The 15,018-nt window shown below is 47.2% G+C and overlaps 1 protein-coding gene across 1 annotated transcript in view; it reads left to right on the top strand.

Annotated features, from left to right (window-relative positions):
- RASA1 (RAS p21 protein activator 1) overlaps window positions 1-15,018 on the top strand; it is a 123,398-nt gene that overhangs the window by 689 nt on the left and 107,691 nt on the right. The window lies entirely within an intron of this gene.

Consider the following 15,018-nt stretch of genomic DNA (forward strand, 5'->3'; position numbering starts at 1 on the left):
ATGACACTGATGGAGATGCATCCTGGTGCTGACCAATCCGTCCTGTAAGTGACACGTTTAACGGGGAAACCTGCTAAAATGGTGGCTCTGTCAAGGTGGAGGTGCGGCGGCGCCTGCCAAGCATGGAGCCCTAAAGGTGATGACTGATCAGATTACCGGCAGCTCCTAGGAGAAATTCCCGAACATTATATACAGTGTATATGGGAGCGTTCCACATCCTTTGTTTTATGGACAGTCCCTCTTAGGGCACTTGTCTATGAGCCTGAGGTGCAATAAATAATGGGGTACTGCTCCCGATGGGGATGCACCCCGATGAATCAATTACCAGAAATTGGCATCAGAAAGACTTCCAGTCTCTGAATAGTGCCCGGGGATTGTGGGACTTTAGGTCTCCGCTCAGTTGGTGATGGCCGCGTTTGTCCCAGGAGTCAAGTGGAAGTTCTTATTTCATGTCCAGACTGGTCCCTGTAGGAATGTCTCTTTATGCCCCCGTAATGAAGGTGGGCTTGTTTAGACCCCATCATATTGGATTGGAAGAAGGCGCACCATGCAGCGAAAATTTTAGCATGCGCTATCTGTGTCCAGAAGGGAGCTGTGGGAAAATGGGGCGCACGTGAACTGTCCTTATACAGTCCTTTTAAAAACGTGTCTGTATTCCCCGTCCAGAATACGGACCTGTCCCTCTGGAAGAGGCCTGGCATTTGTAGCCCGCTTTTATTGTTTTTCCTTTTGCTGAAAAGGAATCCAGAGGACTGCCGTATTTTTCACCCTATAAGACGCACCTAGCTTTTAGAGGAGAACAATAAGAAAAATATATTTTCCATTACACCTCAGGTCAGACCTCAGATCAGACCCCCAAAGTTAATCAGACCTCAGATCAGACCCCATATGTCAGCCGTCTATCAGCCAGCCATCAGCCCCCAGTGCAAATAATAATAAAAATAAACTCCCTTACCTCTCCTGCTCCTGGACGCAGCCGCTCCTCACCATCGCGATCCTCTGCATCCTGCTGTCGGCTGTGTATAGCAGCGCACAGTTTGAGGTCACAGAGCGCCCCCACACTGTGCAGAGCCGATAACCAAGGACCAGGGAGTACAGAGCCTTCACCGCTTCCCGGTCCTCCGGTTCTAATGAGGTGCTTCCATAATGGAAGCGATTCATTAGTATACGCCCCATAAGACGCAGGGGAATTTCCCACCCACTTTGGGCGGAAAAAGTGTCTTATGGGGCGAAAAATACGGTAATTCAGGGCATATCCCATAATACATTTCATCCCCATACAGGTAGTCTAAGGAGAGGGCTGGAGGAACAAGCTGCTTGAGGAATTTTTCTCTGATGAGATGGATTACAAAGTTTCTTATATTCACTGGTACTATTGAATTGTGCAAAGTTTTGATGTCGGAGATATAACACAATTGTTGTGGGTCTGAGTGCTGAGACCCAATCACTAGAATAAGGAGTGTGAGGCGCTCGCACATCGCTCGCTGCAGGAGAGGAAGCTAGACGGACTCCATAAAAAGTCCATCTCCTGCAGTGAGGAGACTGCAGACCCACAGATGATCAACCTGCTGGCCTCCCTTCCATTCACTTCCATTCTTGCTTTCTTTAATCTCATCTGGGTATATGCACAAGGTGCAGAAAATCTGCAGCGTAATACTGTACCAGCAAAGTAGATGAGACTTTCAAAATCTGTGCGGATATGGACCTGTGATGCAGAGTTTCACTGCAGAGCTCCCAGTTTGCAGCACAGAGAGTGAGATCTGGTACAAGTTCGCTACAAAATCTGCAAGTAACAGGCGGATTCTGGTCCGGAAATACAGTGAAAACAACATGAAAATCCACATAGAGTACACCGCTGTGTGCATATACCCTTGGTGGGACCCGCCGATTATCCAATGTGTGTGGGGCCTTCATACTCGATGGCTGATTTCGGGAACGATGAGGATTGGGCATGTTGGATTATAACTTTTTTTAAATTTATTTTTTGTTCTCTGAAAAGCTGCTACCAGAGAAACGAGCGGCTTCCTTCTCCTCTTCCTACTGAGAACATAAACATTAGGGATGAGCGAATCGACTTCGGATGGTACATCCGAAATGGATTCGCTAAAAACTTTGCTGTAATACAGTGTGAAGTTCCCATTCTGTACAGTATTAGAATGTATTGGCTCCGATGAGCCGGAGTCATAACTTCATGTAATAACTTCGGGAATTATTACTGTAAAAAACCTTGTAACCGAACTCTGGTTCAGTTCCAGGGTACCACTTGCTGAAATCCAAACCTAGTAGATTACAGAGCGACCGCTTTCACTATAATTAGCGCTGTGCAGCCCTAGTCCTGATACTGACTGGGACTGTTTAGGAAGATACAATATGGCTGACTTCACATGGGCGATTGTGGTCTGGGAAAACTAGTCCGTGTCATTTCCCGGTCCGACTTGAACTTACTGCGTCACACTGATCTACCATGGAGTCCATTCCGGCCTGATTGCAGGTCCATTGTCCTGTATGATGCAGTCAGTCCGGGTAAGGCCCCATTCATCTTTCCATGTCTGTTTGACATCCATGAAAAAAATCAGTCCATGTTTTGGTCCGTGTTTTATTTTTTATTTTTTGCCCTCCGTGTGTCATCTGTATTTTACGGAAACTGCTCTGCTGAGAATTAATTTCCAGGGCATCTCCTACCAGTGGTGAGTGAAAAACAGACCAAGCACAGATGCCACCCATGTCGTGTACGTGATTTTTAAGGACCCATAGACTTCAGTGTTTTGCCCGCATCACAGACTAAAGGAGTGCACGTCTCCATGACTTTTTCAGTGACCCATGGTTAGTACAAAAATACAGATATGTGAACATACATATTAAAATGAATGATTACATGTGCTGTCTGCAGAAATTGTGGTCAGCACGTCGGTGAAAAACGGAAATGTGAACGTGGCCTAATACGGGCGTCACAAGGATTGATTTTCCTGGACTGCAGTTGCCCTTGTGAAGCTAGCATTAAGGATAGCTCATCAGTATCTGATCAGTGGGGGTCCAACTCTTGACACCCCTGCCGATCAGCTGTTTGAAGAGGATGCGGTGCTCATGCGAGCGCTACTTCCTCTGCGAGATGACACTGCGTATCATCTCGGAAGTCTTGGCGTGCAGTGTAATTGCAAGTACTTGTTCCATTCACTTGAATGTGACGAGCACTTACAGTTATACTGTGCCGTCTCCTCTTCAAACAGCTAACCGGCCATAAAAAAAAACTGCCATACCAAGAGCATGCTGTGATAAGAGGAAAAAACTACAAAAAACGTTGTGTTTGTAGGAAGTTTTATGATTTCCTGTTGGCCACGGCTTTTTTGGCTACAAAAAAATTAAAAAAGTGAAGCATTTAAAAAACAAAGTGTAAATCTGCCCCCATTGTCATTAGTGAATTCGGGCTTCTATGAACTATTCGTCCTGTGTGCAGTGTAGTTTGAGGCATTTAAGGCCATAGGTAGTCAGTGCCCGTGCTGCAAATAGTGGTCCGCAATGCACAGGCACAGTCTGGCCGCCGTCTGTGGACCACAGAAATATAGGATATGCACCTTATACTTCCTAGTGTCCAGTAATTCTGGAACCAGAAGGGCAAAATTGCAGTCAACGTTCTTCTGCAAGAAGCACCGCTGCTACAGTGAATTCTTGGATGTACCACTTTTCTTTAAAAAAAAATAAAACATTTAAACAGTCAGTCATTAAAAAAGGACCAGTGACTGTATGTGGAAGTAATAGCCGTTGTCTGAAGGAGCATTAGGCCTCATGCACACAATTGGATTTGGGATCCGGGATCCATTCATTTCTATAGGGTCCACACAAAAAAAAGACTGTGTGCTGTCCACATCCGTGTGGCCGACATTGTAGAACATGTCCTATTGTCCGTACTGCGGACTTTCTATTCATGAGTGGAAAGCACATGGATGGTATCTGTATTTTGCAGCTCTGTGGTTTGGTGACCACAAAATGCATAAGGTCTTGTGCTTGAGGCCTCAGTCATTCCATGTTGGCAGCTTAATTTTACAGAGTACACTGCCAGAAAATGAACAGAACACCTGGAAAACCTAATGCGATTGAGCAGGGACTGAGAGAGTATGAGCTGTTAGTGGTGCTCGGTCAATGGTCCGACAACCTTCATTTTTGTGTTCTGCAGCAGAGTATATGTTTGGGCAGGGTCACATTAATACTGGGTGGCATCTCTCCTTGCTGTGATGCATGGTAACGGTCATGCAGATGCTGGATATCCTCCTGTGGTCACTCTAAACTCTTTCAACTTGGACCTGTAGTTCAAACATGGTGGTTGTTGACTGCTGTGCAAGATACGTCGTCCCATCCAGTCCTAGACCGTCTTGAAGGGGGAGAGATGTGGTGATCGAGCTGGCCAAAACTGATGGATACCCTGAAGAGCACGTGTAGTGAACTCTGTGGCCAACAGTGGTATTAAGCCACAAAAGCAGGTTTTGCCTTGGTACTAATGAAGGCCACATCAGAGTTTGCCGAGGGCTGGTGAGTGCCTACTGCCATCATGCATAGTGCAGGGACACATAGGGCATGACTAGCTACCATGACCATTCCTGCCTGTATTTGAGTAGGAAACGTTAAATAGCCTTTAGTATGACCAGTCCTACTGCATTTTTTGACTTGGGAGACATGGTGTTTCACGGGGGCGGATTGGGAACTTGAAGTGGCCCTGGAAAGAAAAACTAAGTGGCCCCATGATGTAGGCTGGTCCAATTTGACAGAAGATGGGACAAAACAAGTAGGCAGGTACAACAGAAGTAGACGAATCCTGCCACAGCAAAACCAAATACCACAGGGCAGCACAGAATACTGCCTCCCCAACCACATTATCACTAGGGCACCTGTGGCCGTTGAGCATCAGATCATTATGTACCTGGCCTGCGGCCATCAAGAGGGCATGCGTGGCCCCATGGGCATCGGCCCACCGGGAAACTTTTTCCTGTAGGGTCTATGGCCAAACCGCCCATAGTGTTTCAAGAAGATAAAACCCACCCGGACACTGCTCGCACTACACTAGGGTTGGACGATATCAAAAATATTCCCACGATAACGATATTAAGAAATGTATCGCGATAACGATATATATCGTGATAAATGCCCATTTAGAAGAAAAAAACACTTGGGGGCAGCCACAAGGAGACGTTACACTGTATGGGGGGCAGCCACAAGGAGACGTTACACTGTATGGGGGGCAGCCACAGGGAGACGTTACACTGTATGGGGGGCAGCCACAGGGAGACGTTACACTGTATGGGGGGCAGCCACAGGGAGACGTTACACTGTATGGGGGCCAGCCACGAGGAGACGTTACACTGTATGGGGGCCAGCCACGAGGAGACGTTACACTGTATGGGGGCCAGCCACGAGGAGACGTTACACTGTATGGGGGCCAGCCACGAGGAGACGTTACACTGTATGGGGGCCAGCCACGAGGAGACGTTACACTGTATGGGGGCCAGCCACGAGGAGACGTTACACTGTATGGGGGCCAGCCACGAGGAGACGTTACACTGTATGGGGGCCAGCCACGAGGAGACGTTACACTGTATGGGGGCCAGCCACGAGGAGACGTTACACTGTATGGGGGCCAGCCACGAGGAGACGTTACACTGTATGGGGGCCAGCCACGAGGAGACGTTACACTGTATGGGGGCCAGCCACGAGGAGACGTTACACTGTATGGGGGCCAGCCACGAGGAGACGTTACACTGTATGGGGGCCAGCCACGAGGAGACGTTACACTGTATGGGGGCCAGCCACGAGGAGACGTTACACTGTATGGGGGCCAGCCACGAGGAGACGTTACACTGTATGGGGGCCAGCCACGAGGAGACGTTACACTGTATGGGGGCCAGCCACGAGGAGACGTTACACTGTATGGGGGCCAGCCACGAGGAGACGTTACACTGTATGGGGGCCAGCCACGAGGAGACGTTACACTGTATGGGGGCCAGCCACGAGGAGACGTTACACTGTATGGGGGCCAGCCACGAGGAGACGTTACACTGTATGGGGGCCAGCCACGAGGAGACGTTACACTGTATGGGGGCCAGCCACGAGGAGACGTTACACTGTATGGGGGCCAGCCACGAGGAGACGTTACACTGTATGGGGGCCAGCCACGAGGAGACGTTACACTGTATGGGGGCCAGCCACGAGGAGACGTTACACTGTATGGGGGCCAGCCACGAGGAGACGTTAAAGTTATAATACTTTTATATGTCATTTTTCACCATTTCGAGTATCTGTAACTAGTCTATTGACTTCTAGTAACAACAACAAACATTACAGGGTTAATTCTGTACCAGAACGAGTGGTTTTTATCTTGTGTATCATCTCCTACTAGACGGTGTATTGCAGGCTGTAAGCATAAGTGTTGGTGGCGCTCCTGTCCTGTCCTGCGCAGCCTCGCCTGTCATCTGATTCAGACGTCAGTGGGCGGAGACTGCATTATGGCAGCCTGCATGGAGGAGCCGGGGTAGCCGCTGCGGGCAGCAATTGGTATGGAATCACGCTGGGGCGGGCGGCCGCGGACGCAGATTTTGAAGCGGTCAGCGCACATGACCGATTCTATGACGTCACATAATACTATATCGCCATATCGCAGTTTTTTTAATACCGCTGTATATCGTGATCCGGTATATCGCCCAACCCTACACTACACAACATGCATTTCAGGGTATTCAACATCTGCCCTAGCCAGTTCCATCGCCAGATATCTTCTCCACCCATAAGGTCTAGGACTGGATGAGGAGACCATCTTCCATTCACAGCAGTCAACAACCACCTTTGCTGAACTAGAGGTCTAGGAGGCTGAAATAGCCTGGAGGTACATACCACAGGATCTCCAGCATCTGTATGACTGGTACCCTGGCAGATTATATTGCAGCAAGGAGAGAGACCACCCAGTATTAATGTCATCCTGTCCCAACATATAGTCTGATGCAGAACCCAAAATAAAGGGGGCACCACCTTGGTTGTGTGATCTCTGACCGAGCACGACTAGTAGGTTATACTTGGTCAATCACGAAGTTTTCCAGGTGTTCCTTTTCAATTAGCCTATAAATGAAGGACTAAGGCTATGCTCTGGATGGGTCATCAGTATCTGATCGGTGGAGGTCCGACACCTGGGACGCCCGTCGATGAGCTGTTTGAGAAGGCGCCGGTGACGACACATTCATCGAACACGTGGCCTAAGTGCAGCTCAGTCCCATAGAAGTGAATGGGACTGAGCTGTGATACCAAGCGCAGCCAGTATACAGTGTACGCTACTGTGCTTGGTGAGCAGGAGTGCAGCTGATCAGTAGGGGTCCTGGGTGTCGGACCCCCACCGATTTTTAGATACAGATGATCTATCTTGAGGATAGGTCATCAGTAGTAAAATCACAGAAAACCCTTTTAAGATCACTAGTTCTCTATGGTGTTATTCACATAATATTATAATTATTTTTTTATTGTGTGCATGTAGCCTTATACTTCTTGCTGGATCAGTTTCTGGCATTGGCTAAAAAAAAAACAGCATCTAAGGGCTCCTGCACACGACCGTTTTGTGGACTAGAATAGGCAGTTCTAGGCGGAGTGCATTAGGACTAAAACGGACAGTCCTACTCCCCTGTTTCACCATCCCCAAGCCAAGTAGATAGCATGGCTGCAGCAGCGCTGGATGCAGCAGGAGGTGAAATAGGTGAGTATGTCTATTATTTTACGACTGTTACTGTGTTTGTGGGGTGGGGGGGGGGTCTGTAAATCGCAGTTTTGAAAGTATAAGCACTGTATCCTGTAGGTACTGTCATGTGTTAGCCTTTTGTTTAACCATTCGTTTGGCGGCTCACTTTTAATGCCTTTAAGCGCCTGTGCTCGAGCAGGAAATGTGGTTTTGCATTGCTGCTGGCAGGATGAGGGTTCTACCTCAAATTACCGCTAGACGTTATCGGATCTGCTCCTCTTTTCACCACAACTAATGGCTCAAGCTCTTACCTCCTGGAACCATTACAGTACTAGCGATTCTAAGTGATGGAGGCCATGTTCTACTGGAACTGAAAGTCTTCTCTATAGAAAGTAGGTGTGAATGTGGCCTTACATGTGGTCGGTGTCAGCCAGCAGCTGTTTCACCCGGCTCCACTGCAGTAATGTGCAACTGTGCTTCAGCCTTACATGGGGCGTAGGTTCCAGGAAAAAAACCAAACCTTTGTAATGCGCTTTAACCCCTTCAGTACCGAGCCGCTTTTCACCTTAAATCCCAGGCCCATTTTTGCAAATCTGACATGTCATTTTATATGGTAATAACTCTGGAATGCTTTTACTTATCCAAGCCATTCTGAGATTTTCTCGTGACACATTGTTTAGTGGTACATTTGAGTCAATATATTTTGAAGAAATTCCAAACAGGTAGTGATACCTCCATAAGCTAGTTATTACTTTACATTTCCCATACAGTCGGGTCCATAAATATTTGGACATCGACACAATTCTAACATTTTTGGCTCTATACATCACCACAATGGATTTGAAATGAAACGAACAAGATGTGCTTGAACTGCAGACTGTCATCTTTAATTTGAGGGTATTTACATCCAAATCAGGTGAACGGTGTAGGAATTACAACAGTTTGCATATGTGCCTCCCACTTGTTAAGGGACCAAAAGTAATGGGACAATTGGCTTCTCAGCTGTTCCATGGCCAGGTGTGTGTTATTCCCTCATAATCCCAATTACAATGAGCAGATAAAAGGTCCAGAGTTCATTTCAAGTGTGCTATTTGCATTTGGAATCTGTTGCTGTCAACTCTCAAGATGAGATCCAAAGAGCTGTCACTAACAGTGAAGCAAGCCATCATTAGGCTGAAAAAACAAAACAAACCCATCAGAGAGATAGCAAAAACATTAGGTGTGACCAAAACAACTGTTTGGAACATCCTTTAACCGCCTCCGGACCGCCTAACGCAGAATCGCGTTCCGGAGGCGGCTCACTCAGGCAGAGTCACGCATCTACGTGTCATCTCGCGAGACGCGGGATTTCCTGTGAACGCACACACAGGCGCGCGCGTTCACAGGAACTGCAGGTAAGCGAGGGGATCTACAGCCTGCCAGCGGCGATCGTTCGCTGGCAGGCTGTAGATGCGTTTTTTATTTTATTTTTATTTTTAACCCCTAACAGGTATATTAGACGCTGTTTTGATAACAGCGTCTAATATACCTGCTACCTGGTCCTCTGGTGGTCCCTTTTGGCTTGGATCGACCACCAGAGGACACAGGCAGCTCTGTAATAAGTAGCACCAAGCACCACACTACACTACACCCCCCCGGTGTCACTTATTAACCCCTGATCACCCCATATAGACTCCCTGATCACCCCCCTGTAAGACTCCATTCAGACACCCCAAGGTATTCGCTGAGGGGCATATTGAGTCCATGAAAAATTTAACTTTTTGTCCCAAGTTAGCGGAAAGGGAGACTTTGTGAGGAAAAAAAATATATCAATTTCCGCTAACTTGTGCCAAAAAATAAAAACTTCCATGAACTCACTATGCCCCTCACGGAATACCTTGGGGTGTCTTCTTTCCAAAATGGGGTCACATGTGGGGTATTTATACTGCCCTGGCATTTTAGGGGGCCCTAAAGCGTGAGAAGAAGTCTGGGATCCAAATGTCTAAAAATGCCCTCCTAAAAGGAATTTGGGCCCCTTTGTGCATCTAGGCTGCAAAAAAGTGTCACATGTGGCATCGCCGTACTCAGGAGAAGTTGGGCAATGTGTTTTGGGGTGTCATTTTACATATACCCATGCTGGGTGAGATAAATATCTCGGTCAAATGCCAACTTTGTATAAAAAAAATGGGAAAAGTTGTCTTTTAGAGATATTTCTCTCACCCAGCATGGGTATATGTAAAAATACACCCCAAAACACATTGCCCTACTTCTCCTGAGTACGGCGATACCACATGCGTGACACTTTTTTGCAGCCTAGGTGGGCAAAGGGGCCCACATTCCAAAGAGCACCTTTAGGATTTCACAGGTCATTTTTTACACATTTTGATTTCAAACTACTTCTCACGCATTAGGGCCCCTAAAATGCCAGGGCAGTATAACTACCCCACAAGTGACCCCATTTTGGGCATAGTGAATTCATGGAAGTTTTTATTTTTTGTCACAAGTTAGTGGAATCTGAGACTTTGTAAGAAAAAAAATAAAAATCATCATTTTCCGCTAACTTGTGACAAAAAATAAAAAGTTTGATGAACTCACTATGCCCATCAAAGAGTACCTTAGGGTGTCTACTTTCCGAAATGGGGTCATTTGTGGGGTGTTTTTACTGTCTGGGCTTTGTAGAACCTCAGGAAACATGACAGGTGCTCAAAGTCAGAGCTGCTTCAAAAAGCGGAAATTCACATTTTTGTACCATAGTTTGTAAACGCTATAACTTTTACCCAAACCAATAAATATACACTTATTTTTTATTTTTTTTTATCAAAGACATGTAGAACAATAAATTTAGAGAATTTATATAGAAATGTAGTTTTATTTGAAAAATTTTACAACTGAAAGTGAAAAAATTTAATTTTTTTTGCAAAAATTTCGGTAAATTTTGATTAATAACAAAAAAAGTAAAAATGTCAGCAGCAATGAAATACCACCAAATGAAAGCTCTATTAGTGAGAAGAAAAGGAGGTAAAATTCATTTGGGTGGTAAGTTGCATGACCGAGCAATAAACCGTGAAAGTAGTGTAGGTCAGAAGTGTAAAAAGTGGTCTGGTCATTAAGGGTGTTTAAGCTAGGGGAGCTGAGGTGGTTAAAAAGAAGGAACGCACCGGTGAGCTCAGCAACACCAAAAGACCCGGAAGAAAACGGAAAATGACTGGGGTGGATGACCGAAGAATTCTTTCCCTGGTGAAGAAAACACCCTTCACAACAGTTGGCCAGATCAAGAACACTCTCCAGGAGGTATGTGTGTCAAAGTCAACAATCAAGAGAAGGGTGGGCGTGGCCTGAGAGCGCATGGAGTAGGTCGCACCGCACTGAGCTCCTGCAGACATCCTGATTTTAGAGTGGTAGCAACCCCCTATTTCGCAGATCCTTGCCTACCTGGTGGTTGAGAGGAGACAGGAGAGTGTGGTGCTGATCTTTTGAGTCCCGACATGCCTAGAAAGTCCGGTAAAGGGCCGCGCTGTGACAGGCCAGAGGAGAGTCGGCATGGCGCCGAGGAAGAAGAGGGGCCGGCCTTACAGCCCAAGACGAGACAGACGGCTGCCGCAAAGCTGAGCAGGTTTGCTCGCACGGAGAGTGCTGGGGGAGACTGGGCTGAGGAGAAGGAGATGGACGCTCAGGTTTCCTCTGGACAAGAGGATGAATCCACCGACGGGGAGACCCTGGACGCGGTAAATTGGCCGCCATTAACCCCTGCACGGCCGGCAAAAGACGCGGTAGGCCCTAAAGTTGTGGATGGAGCAGAGCCTACTCTAAAAGATATTATGGCCGCTGTGGCCAGTTGTAACAGCACACTGAAGGTGCTTACAGTACAGGTTGGTAGCCTGAGGTCGGATGTGTCTTTAATTAGGCATGACCTACACAAAATCACAGAACGCACCTCTGAATTGGAGAAGAGGGTGTCCACTATTGAGGACGTTATCCAGCCTATGCAAATGGCGGCAAAATCATCTGCTAAAGATATAGCGGCGTTATACGCCAAAACAGATGACCTGGAGAACAGGTCCAGAAGGAATAACCTGCGGATTGTGGGTGTGCCAGAGAAGACGGAGGGGGATAATGCCACCGAATTTGTGGAAAAATGGCTGCACCAATTATTTCATGAAAAAGGTCTATCCTCATTATATGCGGTGGAGCGGGCGCACAGAGTCCCCATGCGGCCGCTTCCGCCTGGCAGACCTCCCCGTCCCATACTGGCGAAGATACTCCATTTTAAAGACCGGGACACTATCCTGCGACAATCTAGGGACAATGAGGAGATGGTCCTGAATGGGGTGAAAGTATCCATATTTCCGGATTATTCCAACGAAGTGCAGCGGAGGAGAAGCAGATTTATGGATATAAAGAAAAGGCTGAGAGCTCTACAAGTCCAGTACGCTATGCTGTTTCCTGCTAAACTGCGTGTGGTGGCATTGGGATCCACCAGATTTTTTGAAGATCCGGAGGAGGCGACGCAGTGGCTGGACGTCCACGAGCGACAATTGAGAAGTGGGGCCCTGGACACTTGAAGGAGGCAGATATACGTTTCTTATGTTTAAGTTATATATGCATTTACACTCTAGGATTGCTTTAAATGTTGCACCAGTTAGGGAGTGTATTATGTAATGCTACCAAATGGTAGTTCCTGAGGAGGGAGCAGGCGGTAATGATAGTAAAATGTATTTCTCAGTTGTGGGGAGGATTCTCTACCTGAGGAAAAGTGTTATAAATTGTTATGCTTATTGTAGGTTGAAGGGCATGTTGCTCTCGGATTGCCTTGTTTTAATGTGGGAAGTGGATAAGAAAGGGAAAGGTTTCCCCAGCTACAGTAACCTGAGTATGAGAGGGAGGGAGGGGGGTGGGGGGGTAGGGAAAAGGTTGGGGGGGAAGGTTAGGGTCTTGAACTATGAGCGAGTGTTATCTGAATGGGGTGTGAGATTCAAATATGGTTTAAGGTTTTACCATGTCACAGGCGATTAGAATCTTAAGCTGGAATGTGAGAGGGATGGCTGAAGCACGGAAAAGACAGTGTATTTTTCAGTATCTGGGGCGGTTTCAGCCGGCTATATGTTGTCTTCAGGAAACGCATTTGACAGGAGAAAATTTACACTGGATGAATAAAAATTGGGTGATCCATGCGTTACATTCAACTCATTCCTCTCATTCTAGAGGTGTAAGTATGATTGTGCATAGGAGTATCAGGTATGAACATATGCAGGAGTGTGTGGACGCTGAGGGCAGGTATGTGTGTGTGGTGTGTAAGGTGGATGGAATACAGCTGGTGCTGGTGTCTGTGTATGTGCCTCCACCGTTTGCTTCCCCATTAATAAGAGAGATCATGGGCTTTGTGGCGGACTTCCCTGGGCTGCCGTGGCTGTTGGTTGGGGACTTTAATTGCACGATGAATGACTCCCTAGATAGATGCCGGGTGGAGGGAGCAGGTGGTTCACCGGGGAGTGCGGCTCTCAGGAATATTTTGGGTGAGGTAGGAGTGCAAGATGTATGGAGACGGCGTAACCCGGATAAGCGTGAATATTCATGTAGATCCGCCACGCACCATTCACTATCGCGTATAGATCTGGCCCTTGTTAACGACATAATGCTACCACTAGTTAGGGATGTTGTTTATCATCCTCGGTCGTTGTCTGACCATTCTCTGGTGCAGATTGACTTGTGCCTGGGGGTGCTCAGACAGGGACCGAGGCTGTGGAAGTGTAATCCTCATTGGCTGAATGTGTTGGGTGACCTATCTGGGATTTCTATGGAAATTAAGGAATTTTTTGATATCAATACAGGGTCGGCTTCGATACCAGGTGTATGGGACGCCATGAAAGCATTTCTGAGGGGAGTTCTGATGAAAGAAATCAACAAACATAAATCCAGGACCAGAGAGGCGGATGTCAAGGCGCATGTACTAGTGTCCGAGGCTGAGAGAGAGTTTAGTAGATCCCCCACCATGGTTAGTAGTGAGGCGCTGGAGGTTGCTCAGGAGCAGCTGAGATGTCATCTGGTACAGGCCGCAGATAGAAAGAGAAGCTTTTACCGTCAGAGATCTTTTGAGGAAGGAGAGAAGGTGGGTCATTTGTTGTCAGTGGTCTCGCAGGCTCAGAGAGGCTCCTCTTGTATTCAGGAGTTGAGAGATGACAGGGGGAACAGTTGTCAGGACACAAAAGGAATATTAGGAATTTTAAAAAGCTTCTATGTATCTCTATATACTTCCACTGGATCTAGTTCTGATGAGGCCCTGAAGGATTTCCTAGAGGAGGCGCAGTTATCGGTGCTGTCAGAAGAAGATAGAGAGAGGCTAGAGGAGCCGATTACACTAAAGGAACTGGAAGCTGCACTTGGGGACATGGCAAGTGGTAAGGCCCCTGGAGCTGATGGTCTCCCAGTAGAGATATACAAAAAACTACAGGGGATATTACTCCCTGAATTACTTAAGGTGTTTGAGCACTCATTGGAGGCAGGTTCGTTACCACATTCGATGCAGGAAGCTATAATTGTGGTTTTGCCTAAGCCTGGGAAGGATCCTAAAATACCGGATTCCTACAGGCCAATTTCACTTCTCACGGCTGATGTTAAGCTACTGGCGAAGGTGTTGGCGAACAGGCTGTCCAAGGTAATTCTGACCATAGTACATCCGGATCAGACGGGATTTATGCCAGGAAAATCAACGGCTATTAACCTTCGTAGGCTGTACACTAGTTTAAATATTCCGGCGGACAATGGTGGTGACAGGGCCTTGCTTGCGCTTGATGCCGCTAAGGCGTTTGATAGTGTGGAATGGAGGTATTTGTGGGGGGTCCTGAGAATTATGGGCTTTGGTGAACGGTTCATTCAGTGGGTACAGGTTCTGTATTCTAGCCCTAAGGCGAGAATTAGAGCTAATGGAGGATTATCAGACTGTTTTCCCCTCGCCAGGGGTTCCAGACAGGGATGCCCACTGTCGCCCTTATTGTTTGCTCTTGCAATAGAGCCGTTGGCGGCGCATATTCGCTTATCTACAAGTATAGAGGGGTTTAGATATGGTGAACTGCATAATAAAGTGGCTATGTACGCTGATGATACCCTACTTTTCTTGGGCGATACTGGTGCGTCCCTGGATACGGCCATGGCATTGATTGACAGATTTGGTAGCTTTTCCGGACTACGGATAAACTGGCAGAAATCCTCTTTGATGCCAATTGACGGGCAGGCCCTGGTAGGCAGACAAGTAGATAGTTTGGTGCCCTGGGTGGATAAATTTAAATATCTGGGATTACATATAACACCGAGACTAGCGGATTTTGAAGAACTAAATC

This window comes from Bufo bufo, chromosome 2 (genome assembly GCF_905171765.1).
Source record: "Bufo bufo chromosome 2, aBufBuf1.1, whole genome shotgun sequence".
Classification (NCBI taxonomy): domain Eukaryota; kingdom Metazoa; phylum Chordata; class Amphibia; order Anura; family Bufonidae; genus Bufo; species Bufo bufo.